Raw genomic sequence first — 15,422 nt, forward strand, 5'->3', positions numbered from 1 at the left:
AAACAAACTAATAAAAAAGAGTACATATTTTATTAGTCATTTCTACTTATTTTGGAGTAGTCCCCAAATCAGAATTATTTAAATAAACATGTTCATTTTAATTCAGAATAAAAAAAAAAGCTGACAAAATTATCTGTTATTAATAAAAAATAACCTTCAATCAAGTAAGCAACCATCCAACTATAGCAATCACAAGAGCTTATGTCAGGTTACTGCTTGACAAGAAATAATCTTTGTGACAACAAACATTTTCAGAGGTAAAGTAGGGTAGGTAGAGTTTGGGTATCTGCCATTCATTGATTCCTCCATAAAATTAATGTTGTGTTACTGAAACTCAGAGCAGACTGGAGATAAAACTGCAGTATGACAAATCTGGATTATTGACAGAACCCTGGATATTAATGTCTCATACCTAACCAAAGGCCTAAGACTATTGGTAACAGATGCTGAACACTGAGAGCAAACAGATATATTTATAGTTTTTTGGCACCTGAATTCCTTTACTTTGTTCATCTTTTCAGAAGTGATCAAGCTAAGTCCTCAGCTAAAAGCATCCTCACAGTAGCAGCTGCTGTGAGAAAATACATAATTATGCAGATCTCTTTAGATATGTACTCAGATATTGCAAGCTTTATATGAACATGTCACTGTCAACCTTCTTGAAAACTGCCAGTTAGGAGGATCCCATTTTGCCAGTTAAATTCATGAAAAGTCCTACCTAAAAGTGGATACAAATGTTATACCAAGATATGTTCTCATAATAACACAATCAGTAATGGGTAGCACCATTTATAAGGACTCAACTACAGTTAAGTGTGGGATGTGTCCATCTTTTATGAACTCATCTGAAACATCTCAAAAAGACTCCCTTCCTATGCCAGTCTTTCACCACCCCAAGCAATCACTAGTATTAGTTTCTTTAGATAACTTGGAGGGATATTTTATGCATATAAGCAAACATGTATAAATAAACTTTTCCTACTTTTTCTACACAAAAGGAAGCCCACTCTCTACATACTCTTATGCATCTATATTTTCGCAAACTTTTTATTGAAGTACAACACAAAAAACTAGGCAAGTAACAAATGTAGAGAATGAAGAACTTTAGAAAGTGAACACAGCTATGTAATTATCATATAGATGAATAAACAGAATATTCTACAATACTCCAGAAGCATTGTACTCCATTTCAAAATAAAGGGTAATGATTTTTCTGACTTTTAACATGCCAGATTAGTTTTGCCAGCTTTTTCTAAAACTTTATACAAGTTGAATGATATAGTATATAATTTTGAATATAGATTTTTTTTGCTCTTACAGTTCGTGCATCTTAACAGGGTTTAATCATAGTTCTGTAATTTTGATAAATGTATGGTATTTCAATGTGAGAAAATACAAAAATTTATTTAAGTTGAGTTTGGTAAAGAGAGATTTTTTATTTTAATGGAGTCCAATTAATTTTTTCCTTCATACTTCTTTTATGTTCAGAGCTATTTTGTATAATGAATAAGAAGATTGTGTCTACCTCAAGGTCATGAATACGTTATTCTATCCTTTTGTCTAAAAGCTTTATGCTTATGTTTTACATTTAGATTTATAATATATATGCAGTTGATTTTGTAGATAGTATAATGGTCAAAACTCATTTAAATCAATACAGATATCCAAATGAATCAGCACTATAAACAGTAGTTGGATGGTATGTCTTATCTATTTCACAAAAGATCAGAAATTATTTAAAGACTACTCATAATAAGTTGAAAGAAAAACTATTTAAAAGTGCTTCACAGGGAAGCGGATGTGGCTCAAGTGGCTCAGTGCCTGCTTCCTACGTGGGAGGCCTCAGGTTTGGGGCCCCAGTGTCCTCGAAAAACAAATAAATAAAGCAACAAGCAAACAAACCAGGAAACCAACTCCGGAGCTGAAGTGGCTTAGTGGTTGAGAGCTGGCTTCCCACATGGAAAGCCTGGCTCTGGTACCATTAAACAAATAAACAAAAAAAGTGCTTCATAGTAGCACTTTCAGTTTCAGAAATGAGCACTGTAAAATAATGAATCATAAAAAAGTACCTGCCATATAAGTATAATCAGAACTAGGACAAAAATATACATCTGTATACTCACCACCCAGGAGCTATATAAATGCAGTTATCCAACTACATCTCTAAATATCCCCAGCAAGAGGTACTCACAATTCTTAATTTTTGTTATTTATTCACTTGCATTTCTTTGTTTTTGCCACTGAAATTAAACTGCCTTATTTTACCAGTTTATAATTTTGAATAAATGGAATGTTCTGACTTATTTCATTTTACAATGTTTTTCATGAACACTAAAAAGGGTCATTAAAAGTATATATTCCAGAACCAAGAGCAAAACATATACCTACGTACTCACCAAATAAGAGAAAAAGCAATGACAGATGAGCAGCAAGGAAAAATATTATGGTTTCCTATTAAACTGAATAGGGACGTGGACATAGCTCCACTGATAGAGCATCCGTCTACCATATGGAGGCTCTGGGGGTTCGATCCCCAGGGCCTCCTGACCCATGTGGTAAGTTGGCCGATGTGCAGTGTTGCTGGTGTGCATAAGGAGTGCTGTGCTTTGCAGGGGTGACCCCACGTAGAGGTCCTCCATGTGCAAGGAGAGCTGCCCTGAATGAAAAAAGTGCAGCCCACCCAGGAGTGGCGCTGCACACATGGAGAGCTGACGCAGCAAGATGACACCACAAAAAAGAGACGCAGTTTCCCAGTGCTGCACAATAATGTAAGTGGATGCAGAAGAACACGCAGCGAATGGATACAACAGACAATGGGGTGAAAGGGAGAGGAAAAAATAAAATAAATTTTTTAAAAAAATAAATAAACTGAATAGGCTCTTTGGAAAAATGGCTACTTTCAGATTGGGGGCAAGACACGTACAAGATGAACTCAACACATCTTGTTCTAGAAAGCAGAAGGAATAGAGGTCCTTTGAACAGGACACAGAAACACTGATATCCATACCAGACAAAGATATCACAGTAATAAAAAAAAAGTACAAAGAAAAATCCTTTTATGAATACTGATATAAAAACCTTCAAGAAAGTACTTAGAAAGCTGATCCTCACAAAATATAATATTGGGATTTATCACAGAAATTCAAATTTGATTTTATATATGAAAATCACCGAATATACCATACTGATAGAATAAATGGCAAAAACCACATAATCATCTCAAAATAAATTGCCAAAGCATTTAACAAAATCCAACATCCTTATATGAAACCTAGTAATAGAAAAGAACTTCCTCAACCTGATAAAGACCATCTATGAAAAACCCATAGCTAACTATCCTTAATGATGAAAGACAAAATGCTTTCCCTCTAAGACCAGGACCAAGAACAAGATAAAGATGCCCACTCTTACCACTTCTATATATAATTTTACCAGAGATGATGATAGCAAGGGAAATAAGGCAAGATAAAGAACTAAAGGGCATCAACATTGCAAAGGGAGATGTAACCCATCACTAGCTGAAGATGACATGATCTTATATAGAGAAAAATCCTAAAGAATTAAATAAAAAACAATTAGAACTAATAAACAAGCATACCAAGATACAAGATCAATATATAAAAATCAATTGTAATGACTGAGCAATGAATGTTTTGAAAATAAAATTTAAAAAGAAATTCCAGGCAGCGGACTTGGCCCAGTGGTTAGGGTGTCCATCTACCACATGGGAGGGCCGCAGTCCAAACCCCGGGCTTCCTTGACCCGTGTGGAGCTGGCCCATGTGCAGTGCTGATGCGTGCAAGGAGTGCCGTGCCACGCAGAGGTGTCCCCCACATAGGGGAGGCCCACGCGCAAGGAGTGCGCCCCGTAAGGAGAGCCGCCCAGGGCAAAAGGAAGTGCAGCCTACCCAGGAATGGCACCACACACACGGAGAGCTGACACAACAAGATGACGCAACAAAAAGAAACACAGATTCCCATGCAGCTGACAACAACAGAAGCGGACAAAGAAGATGCAGCAAACAGACATAGAGAACAGACAACTGGGGTGTGAGGGGGGGAGGGGAGAGAAATAAGTAAATAAATAAATCTTAAAAAAAAAAAAAGAAATTCCACTGAAAATAGCATCAAAAAGCATGAAATATCTTTTTAAAAATTTAAGTAAAGATGTGCAGGATATATACACTGAAAACCAAAAAATGTTACTGAAATAAATCCAAGTTTTAAATTAGTAGAAAATCATCTGTATACATGGATCTAAAGATTTAAATGTGTTAAAATGGCAATATGCCCCAAAGTGATCTACATAGTTAATGCAATCCCTATGAAAACCCTGGTAGACTTTTTTGAGTAAACTGACAAGATGATACTAAAACTCATGTGGTGGCTGCTGAGGGTAGGGAGAGGGAAGAAAAGATATGATGCTGGGTTATTTTCAGGACTTGGAGTTGTCCTGGGTGGTACTGCAGGGACGGATGCTGGACATTGTTACATTCTGCCATGGCCCACAGGGTGAACTGGGGGAGAACGTAAACTACAAGGTAAACCATTATCCATGTGGTGCAGCAGTGCTCCAAAATGTATTCACCAAATATAACAAATGTCCCACGATGATGAAAGACGTTGCTGATGTGAGAGGAATGGGGTGAGGAGAGTGGGGGATATATGGGGACTTCTTTTATTTTTTGAATGTCACATTTAAAAAAAAATAAAGAGAGAGGAAAAAAAAAGAAAAATTCATGTGGAAATGAAAGGGACCTAGAAGAGGCACATTAATGCTGAAAAAAAACTTAAAGATTCAGTATTCAGGAGAGGGTGTCAAAGGCATTGAAGCCAGCTGTTAAGATAGGAAATCAACAGATAGATCTGGAACCTGGCAGAGAGTCCATATGGACATCAATAACCCCCAAGATGGCTGCTGGAAGACTCCCCACCACCAAGATCCTACCATCCAAAACAAAGACTTCTTCTGGAAGCCAGGAAAAATCCCAGATATTCCCCAAGGACGTCCTCATTGGGACCTCATGGGGGATTGATGGTTGGGATAATCAATCAAAACAGCGAACAGCTGGAACCCCTCCCCTGCCATTAGCAAATGGGTAGAATAATTAACAGTTCAAAAGAGCAGGCACAGAGCCTAAGCACTCTTCTCACACTCTGCTCTCCTACCTCTGGACCCGTTTCTGACTTTTGCGCACCACTCTCGACATTTTTCCTCAGCCACGTGACCATGCAAGTAAACCTGGGCATTCATAATCTATAGTGGGGAATTGTAGCTTGTAAATTAGACCTCTTTATCACTTTTCACCCCCTTCCTCTCTCCCTGTGACCCTTGATCTGTTTATTTTCTCCCATTTCTCGTCCCTCCCTACCTGAATAAATTACTGGCCTAACTTACTTGACATGCTCTTGAAATTCATTTCTGCAGCATAGTAAAAGAACCTAGATAAAACCCGGTAACAGCATAAGGATATACAAACAGATCAATGGGAAAAAATTGAGTGTCTAAAAATAAACCCTAACATTTCTGGGAAATTGCTTTTGACAAGGGTGTCAAGTTAATGGGGAGATGAATAGACTTTTTAGCAAATGGTGTTGAGACAACAAGGAAAAGAATCAAATTGAATACTTACTTTATACCATACACAGAAAAGAATTCAAAATGGATCACAGACCTAAAAGCATAAGGTAACACATCAAAACTCTGAGAAGAAAAAATAGGAGTAAATGCTCCTGACCTTAAGGTAAGCAATAATTTCTTAGATATCACACCCAAATCCTAAGTGTCAAAAAAATTGGACTTCTACAAATGAAATACTTTTGCATGTCAAAGGACACTATCAAAGAAATAAAAAGACAACACAAACAATGGAAGAAAATATTTGCAAATCATATATCTGATAAGGGACTTGCATCCTGAAAATAAAAACAACTCCTACAACTCAAAAACAAACAAAAGTGACCCCTTCTAAAAATGGGCAAAGACATCTTTTTGGAGATAGTCAAGATGCTACTAAGCATATGAAAAGATGCTGAACATAATTAACAATCAGTGAAATGCAAATTAAGAACACAATGACATACCACTTCACAGCCACTAGAAGGGTTATAATAAAAAAGACAGATAATAACAAATATTATTGTTATTAAAATTGAAACCCTCATGCATAGCTGGTGAAAATGTAAAATGGTGCAACCACTTTGGAAAACAATTTAGGAGTTCTGCAAAAGGCTAAATAATAATTACCATAGCACACCTAGGTTTATTCCCAAGAGAAATAAAAACATATCCCCACCCAAAAATTGTACATAAATATGCAGAGCAACATTATTAAAAATAGCCAAAAAGGGGAAACAATGACAAAGCCCATCAACTGATAGAGAAATAAAATATAATATAATCCAAAACTTGCACATTTAGCTATCGATTTATCAATTCAAAGGATGAATTACTGGCAGAGGCTGTAACATGAATGAACCTTGATAACATTATGCTAAGTGAAAGAAGTCAGTTAAAAAGACAACATATTATATAGTTTCAATCATAGGAAATGTCCTATTAGTATAGGTAACTATATAGTGAAAAAAAAGCAGATTAGTGGTTATTAAGGGCTTGGATTGAGAAATCTGGGGGAAATAGGGAGTTATAGCTAATGGGAATAGGGTTTCTTTGGCAGGGGACAAAAACATTCCAAATTAGATTGTGGTGATGGCTGGACAATTGTGTGAATACACTTTAAAGTGAATCACACTTTAAATGGATGAGTTATACCGTTTGCGGATTATACCTCAAAAAAATCTGTTTTTGAAAAGATGTATATAGTGTACCCTACAGGAACCACAAAGAAAACAAGATACATTAAAAGATATATATATATATATAGTATACATTAAAAGATACATACATATTTATATATATATGGAGATACAATACTCCAATTGTGCTTTCATTTTTTTTTTCTTTTTTTAAAGATTTATTTTATTTATCTCTCTCCCCTCCCCCTCTGCCTGTTGTCTGCTCTCTTGTGACCATTTGCTGTGTGTTCTTCTGTGTCCACTTGCATTCTCAGTGGCACCAGGAATCTCTTTTTTTGTTGGGCCATCTTGCTGCGTCAGCTCTCCGTGTGCACAGTGCCACTTCAGAGCGGGCTACGCTTTTCCGCACTGGGCGGCTCTCCTTGTGGGGCACACTCCTTGTGCATGGAGCTCCCCTATGCAGGGGACAGCCCTGTGTGGCATGGCACTCCTTGTGTGGCAGCCCTGCATGTGGGCCAGCTCACCACGTGGGCCAGGAAGCCCTAGGTTCGAACCCTGGACCTCCTACATGGTAGGCGGACACCAGCTGAGCCACATTTGCGTCCCTCTTTTCTTTATTTTTAAAGTACTTTAGATTACATAAATGTTACATTGAAAATATAGGGGATTCCCAGACCCAACCTCTCCCCCTCCCTCACTTTACCCCAATAACATCTTTCATTAGTTAGGTACATTTATTAAAATTGATGAACACATATTGAAGCATTGCTGCTAAGCATGATCTACAGTTTACATTATGGTTTACACTTTGTACTGCACAATTTCATAGGTTTTGACAAAATATATAATGGCTTGTATCCATCATTGCAATATCATGCAGAACAATTCCAAGGAACAGGATGTGGCTCAAGCAATTGGGTGTTGCCTACCACATGGGAAGTCTTGGGTTTGGTTCCCAGTACCTCCTTAAGAAGATGAGCAAGACAGTGAGCTGATGTGACAGGCTGCCATGGCAAGCTGACACAATAAGATGGTGCAATGAGAGGATGCAATTAGGAGATACAATGAGGAAACACAATGAGAGACACAAAAAGCAGGGAGCAGATGAGGCTCAAGCGATTGGGTGCCTGCCTCCTACATGTAAGATCCTGGGTTCAGTTCCTGGTGCCTCCTAAAAAGAAGACAAGCAGACGCAGAGAGCACACAATGAACAGACACAGAGAGCAGACAGCAAGTGCAAACGATGAGGGGGTGGGAGAAATAAATAAATCTTTAGAAAAAAACAATTGTAATGTTCCCAAAATGCCCCACGTTATATCTATTCTTCCGGTTCCCTCCCCTCAGAACCTCTAGTGACCACTGTCTTTATATCAATGTTACAAGTTCTTCCATTATTAGAATAATAAGTCTACAGTAGTCCACAGCTGCATCCCCCTCCCTCCATGTTGTTCATTCCTCAATCTTGACGATTTTGGGATGGTGATGGCCACTCTGCCTCCGATTAAGAGGGGGCTTAGATCCCATGGGGCAGATGGATGGAATTGTCTTGCTTATAGACCTAGATACTCTGTTTTGTCCATCATAATTCTTTTGTTAGTTGTCCTTTGTGAGTCCAATGAACTGGTGAGTAGGTGTTGGCTGCAATTCTGCTGAGATTCAAGGTTCAACCAGCACGTGAAGAGACCAAAGATTTATGTACCTTGGACATATACTTAGTGGGTATTGTGCTAATTATGGGTTCAAATAAAAGGGGCCAAAGAAACATGTATGGGGAAAATTATAAATGAGTCTAAGTCTGATACATTGGGGAGACAGGTTATCATATATTACAAGGTAAGGCCCACCAATGGGGGTGCTGATTTCCTCAAGCTGTCTGCCCAGCCTATAGAGTCTAGATGTCTCTAGAGCCCTCAGGAGCACCCCTGCTTGAGGCACTGTTTACTGTGGCAGTCAGTAAGATCCTCCTGAGATGTGCATAAGTATAACCTCTGGAATGACCTCCCAACTCACTCTGAAATCTCTTAGCCATAAAAACTCATTTGTTTAATATTTCTCCCTTTTGGTCTAGAACTTTTTCCAAATGCATTGCTAGTTGGCATTTGGTAATAATCCCTCAGTTCCAGGGAGGTTCATCCCCAGGAGTCATGTTCCACACCAGAGAGGTTAGGGGATAGACAGTTCATTTGCTCAGTTTGGCTTAGAGAGAGGCCACATTTGAGCAACAAGGAGGCTTTCAGGAGTTAACTCTTAAGCAATATATATTACTAGGCTAAGTTTCAATTTTACAAGAACAAAGTTCATAAGTATAAGCATCAGTATCAAGGGTCTGGCATATTGGTATGTCCTCTTTTGCTAGGCACTGCTCATGTACTCTTGCCACTCTATTAGAGAAACAGCAGGACTCCCCAGGATGGGAGTTCAATATTCTCCTGGTTATTGTGTAGGTTTCCATCTACCGAAATGATACTCCATGACCACATGAACAGCTTCATATTCCACAGAGGCATGCCCCAGGTGCACCCCTCCGTAAACATCCCCCTCACCACCAACAACCTGCACCAGTGATCCTCTCTTCCCACAACTGCAACCCTTCTGCAACCCAAAACTTCCCCAAAACAAAGCCATAATAATAATAACAATAGAATTAATATGGTACACAAGAAAAGATCTCTTTAACATAGAGTTAGTAAAGATAAATTAGAGGAACAAAAAAGAAATGAGGCAGGAGTGATGTCACTACATGGTGACATAAGACACCCCTGGAAAATTCTCCCCTCAGAATCAACTAGTGAAAGACAAATTCCATTTTCTTGGATCTCTGGAGTAGGATAGAGACTAGAGAAGGACTCCACAAATGTTGAAAAGAAGAAAAAGAAAAACAAACACCAAAATCAGAGAGAAAATTTGTGTCCCAGATATACCAGTCTGGACTCCTCCCCTGAGTCCAAAACCCTCCCTTGCCAGACTGAACCCCTTTCCATCATCACTCAGTCCCAGGCAGCTTGGCAGTCATGAAGAGGCAGCACAACCTGGCTTCTTCCTGCCATGGAGGCAGACAATAGAGCCACTCGCAGCAGCGAGTTAGAATCTCAGGCACATCCAGGCACAGGGACCCGAGTATGCAGAGACCCAGGGTGGAACACAAGTGGCTGAGGAGTGCCGCATACAAAAGTGGCACCAGGAAGAAGGAGTGAGGCAGAACGGTTGCCAAGAGGAACACACATTCAATCTAGTCTGTTTTGTGGATCACTTAAACACAAAATGGACATACTGGAATTGATCCCATCTCCCTGGCTCCTCCCTGGGGCAGAATATCCTAACATGAAAGAAACCAGAGGCAGAAAAGTCCCACAGTAAACAAAACAAAACAAAAGGTTACGGGGAACTGAACTGTTGTAAAACAGGAGAGGTTCCAGAACTGAAAAGTATAATGAAAAGAGGACACTGAGTGAGGAAGAGAATTTAAACAAATCATAGGTGCTAGAGAGAAATTTTTGCACAAAACAAAAGAAATCAAGATTTCCAGAGAAGGAACACAGGAAAGTAAGCTTTCTCCAGGAGGTAAAACAATTGCACACAAAAACAATTGCAATCTTAAAAACTGTACCACATATACAGGACAAGGATGATGTGCAAAAGAGCTGAGAAAATCTTAACAGTTAAATAAGGGTTACTCTAAAGTTCCAGAATAAGTTGAAATGAACATTAAAGAAGAGTATTAACACAAAGCCAATTAACAATAAAACCCTTTGACAAGAGGGAGAAACTGACCTTTAGAGTTGACTCATCAAAACAGATGCCCTCCAAAAGAAAAAAACAAACAAAAATGAATCAGATTCCCAGACATTGGCAAAAAATTACAAGTCCTACAAATAAACCAGAAGATATGGATCAGTTAAGGGAACAAATTAAAGCTTCAAAGGAGATCCAGAATTTGGAACAACTAATTAAAAAAAGTTCAAAAAAAAACTCCTCAAGTAATTCAAGGAGATGATGGAAAATACGGATAGAAATAAAATAATGGTGGCTAAAGAGCTAAAGAATATTAAGAAGACAATATGTCAGCATAAAGACTATGGGGAGGCGGACTTGGCCCAATGGATGGGGCGTCCGGTACCACATGGGAGGTCCATGGTTCAAACCCTGGGCCTCCTTGACCCATGTGCAGCTGGCCCATGCGCAGTGCTGATGCATGCAAGGAGTGCTGTGCCACGCAGGGGTGTCCCCTGCATAGGGGAGCCCCACACACAAGGAGTGCACCTGTAAGGAGAGCCGTCCAGTGCAAAAGAAAGTGAAGCCTGCCCAGGAGTGGAGCTGCACACACAGAGAGCTGACACAAGATGATGCAACAAAAAGAAAAAAACCCCACAGATTCCTGGTGCCGCTGATGAGGATAGAAGCAGTCACAGAAGAACATACAGTGAATGGACAGAGAGAGCAGACAAATGGGGGTGAGGGGGAGAAATACATAAATAATAAATCTTTAAAAACAAAACAAAACTATTAAAGTTTAAAAAGAAGCAAAACCAAATTTTATGGTGATGAAAGGCAAAATAATAGAGATAAAAAATACATGAGAGGCACACAATAGCAGATTTGAACAGGTATAAGAAAGAATCAGCAAACTAGAAGACAGGACCATCAAAGTCATACAGTCAGAAGAACCTCTAGACAAATGAATAAAGAAAATTGGGCAGAATCCCAGGGATGTGAGTGACAGCATGAAGCATACAAACATATGCATCATGTATGTTCCAGAAGGAGAAGAGAAGGGAAAAGGAGTAGAAAGAATATTTGAGAAAATAGCCCAAAATCTCCCAACTATTATAAAAGACATAAATATACCTGTCCAAGAAGCACAATAAACTCCAAACAGAATAAACACTAATAAACGTACTATGAGATACAGACTAATCAGAAAGTCAAAAGTCAAAGATAAAGAGAGAATTATGAAAGCAGCAAGAGAAAAGCAATTCATTACATATGGGATCACCAATAAAACTAAGTTTTGATTTCTCATTGGAAGCCATGGCAGCAGGAAGGTAGTAGTATAGTATATTTATGGTATTGAAAGAGAAAAAATGCCAGTCCAAAATTCTTTATCTAACAAAACTGTCCTTCAAAAAATAAGTGAGAGTTTAAAATATTTAGACAAACAGAAACTGATAAGAGTTTGTCAAAAAAGATTTGCCCTACAGAAATTATGTAAGGAAGTTCTTCAGGTTGAAAGGAAAAGACAAGAGAGTGGCTTGGAGTAGTGTAAAGAAGTGAAGATCTTCAATAAAGGAGATTAAAAGAGTAAACACAAAACCTAACAGCACTATATCCTCCAAATACAACTATATTCTTTATTTCATATAAAAGTCAGAATCCAATTGAACAGCAAAGTTGTATTTCCTGATAATGGACATGCAAAGTGTAAAGTGGTCAAGTGGGATAAAAACAACATAATAAGAGGAGACAGAGTGATGTGGGAGCAATGAACATGTATGCTTTTTTTTTTTCCTTCCCCTCCCTCACCCTGTTTCTGCTGCCTGTGTCCATTTGCCATGTAATCTTCTGTATCTACTTCTCTTTTGGTCTTCTCATCTTTCTCCTCTAGGATTCATTGGGATTCAATCCTAGGGACCTCTGATGTGGAGAGAGGTTCCCTGTCAATTGTGCCACCTAGTTCCTAGTCTCTGCTGTACTTCAGCTTGACTCTCCTCTTCGTCTCTCTTTTGTTGCATCATCATCTTGCTGTATGACTCATGTGTGGGCCCTGGCTCACCATGCGGGCAAATTTGGCTTACCTCACGGACACTCAACTCACCACATGGGCACTGGCTTGCCACACGGGCACTGGCTCACCATGTGGGTACTCGGCTCACTGCACTGGCAATCAGCTCACCGTGTGGGCATTTGGCTCACCATGTGTACACTGGCTTGCCATGCAATCACACTTTCTCTTCTTTTTTACCAGGAGGCCCCAAGGATCGAACCCAAGTCTTCCCATATGGGAGGCAGAGGCCCTATCACTTGAGCCACATCCGCTTCCTGAACATGTATGCTACTGAAGCTAAATTGGTATCTTTCCAAATTAGTAGTTTGTACACATAAGTTGGTAATACAAAACTCAGAGTAACCATGCAGAAAATATTTAAAAATACATAGAAACAGAAATGAGAAAGAGATCAGAAAACAAAGCACAAAACATCAGTGGTGCAGAAAAGGAAGCTACAATAAAGGAAAAGAGAATAAAAAGATATGACATAAAAACAAAAGGACAAAATGGTTGAAGCAAGCATTGCCTTTACAGTAATTACACTGAAGGTTAATGGACTAAACACTACAATCAAAAGATACAGATTGGCAGAATGGATAAAATTATATGATCCAACTATATATTGGATATATTTATACATAAAGACACAAATAGGTTGAAAGGGAAAGGATAGAAAAAGATAATCCATGCAAATATTAACCAGAAAAGAGCTAGCATAGCTATACTAACATTGTACAAAATAGACTTTAAGGGAAGTGGATTTGGCCCAAAGAATAGGGCGTCTGACTACTATAAGGGAGGTCCGAGGTTAAAACCCAGGACCTCCTGACCCGTGTGATGAGCTGGCCCACGCGCAGTGCTGATTCGCGCAAGGAGTGCCATGCCACACAGGGGTGTCCCCCGCGTAGGGGAGCCCCATGCGCAAGGAGTGCACCCCATAAGGAGAGCTGCCCAGCATGGAAAAAGTGCAGCCTGCCCAGGAATGGGGCCACACACATGGAGAGCTGATGCAGCAAGATGATGCAACAAAAAGAGACACACATTCCGGGTGTTGCTGACAAGAATACAAGTGGACACAGAAGAACACACAGTGAATGGACACAGAGAGCAGACAACTGGGGGGGGGGGGGCGGTGGCGGGGAAGGGGAGAGAAATAAAAAAGAAAAAAATCTTTAAAAAAAAATAGACTTTGGGAAAAGGACTTTGGCCCAGTGGTTAGGGCGTCCGTCTACCATATGGGAGGTCCGCGGTTCAAACCCCGGGCCTCCTTGACCCGTGTGGAGCTGGCCATGCGCAGTGCTGATGCGCGCAAGGAGTGTCGTGCCACGCAAGGGTGTCCCCTGCGTGGGGGAGCCCCAAGCGCAAGGAGTGCGCCCGTGAGGAAAGCCGCCCAGCGTGAAAAGAAAGAGCAGCCTGCCGAGGAATGGCACCGCCCACACTTCCCGTGCCGCTGACGACAACAGAAGCGGACAAAGAAACAAGACGCAGCAAATAGACACCAAGAACAGACAACCAGGGGAGGGGGGGAAATTAAATAAATAAATAAATCTTTAAAAAAAAAAAAAAATAGACTTTAAGTCAAAAGCTATTACAAGGGACAAAGAACAACACTATATATTAATAAAAGGAGCAATCCAACAACAAGGAATAGCAATCATAATTATTTATTGATAAATATTTATTGGGGGTCTCAAAATATATGAGATAAACACCTGGCAAAACTGAAGGGCAAAATAGACACCTCAACAATAATTGTTGGGGACTTTAATACACCACTTTCATCAATAGATAAAACATCTAGACAGAAGATTAATGAGGAAACAGAGAATTTGAATAATACGATAAGTGAACTAGACCTAAAAAGATATACAGAGAAAACTGCACCCCAGAGCAGCAGGATATGTGTTCTGTATATGTATTCAGGATATACATATCCAGAATAGCACATGAATTGTTCGCCAGGAGAGACCACACACTGGGTCACAAAACAAGTCTTGATAAATTTTAAAAGATTGAAATTATACAAAGCATTATCTCTAACCGTAATGGAAAGAGCTGGAAATCGATAATAGGCAGAGAACTAGAAAACAAACCAATATAAGGAAGTTAAGTAACATACTCAGAAACAATGGGTCAAAGAAGAAATTACAAAGGAGATTAGTAAATACCTTGAATCAAAAGAAAATGAGAAGACAACATATCAAAATTTAGGGTATGTAGAATCCTCAGAATTGGGGAATAAAATGTGGGCTAGGGTGAACTTACTGGTATTCTACTATAGACTAACTGTGATTCTAGTAATGGAAGAAATTATATCATTGATGTGGAGACAGTGGCCACTGAAGGTGCTGAAGGCAGGGAGAGGAAAAAAGAGGTGTAATATGGGGGAGTTTTCAGGATTTGAATTGTCCTGAATGACACTGCAAAGACAGATACAGGCCTTTATATATCCTACCATTACCTACAGAATAGAGTGGGAGAGAGTGTAAACTACAATGTAAACTATATTCTATGCTGTGTGGCAATGCTCCAAAATGTGTTCATCAATTGCAATGAATGTACCATACTAAGGAAAGAAGCTGTTAATGTGGGGAAAAGTGGGAGGTGTGGGAAGTGAGGCATATGGGAATTCCTTATATTTTTTAACGTAAATTTTATGCAAGCTAAGTATCTTTTAAAAACAAATAAAAAATATATTAAAAAAAAACTTAGGGGATGCATTGAAGGCAGTGCTGAGAGAAATTTATAGGTCTGTGGCAGATTGATATTGTTTATGAATTCCAGAAATAGATACTGGATTATGTTTGTAAACTGGTCTGTTCTTCTGGGCATATTAGATTATATTGGATTCAGATGTTTCACTTTTACTTGATAAAATAATAATTAAGCTTTTGATTGGGCCA

At 39.2% G+C, this 15,422-nt stretch overlaps 1 protein-coding gene across 24 annotated transcripts in view; it reads right to left on the reverse strand.

Annotated features, from left to right (window-relative positions):
• Positions 1-15,422, reverse strand: part of ERC1 (ELKS/RAB6-interacting/CAST family member 1) — a 661,999-nt gene that overhangs the window by 255,993 nt on the left and 390,584 nt on the right. The window lies entirely within an intron of this gene.

The sequence above is a fragment of the Dasypus novemcinctus genome, chromosome 20 (genome assembly GCF_030445035.2).
Source record: "Dasypus novemcinctus isolate mDasNov1 chromosome 20, mDasNov1.1.hap2, whole genome shotgun sequence".
NCBI classification, from domain to species: Eukaryota; Metazoa; Chordata; class Mammalia; order Cingulata; family Dasypodidae; genus Dasypus; species Dasypus novemcinctus.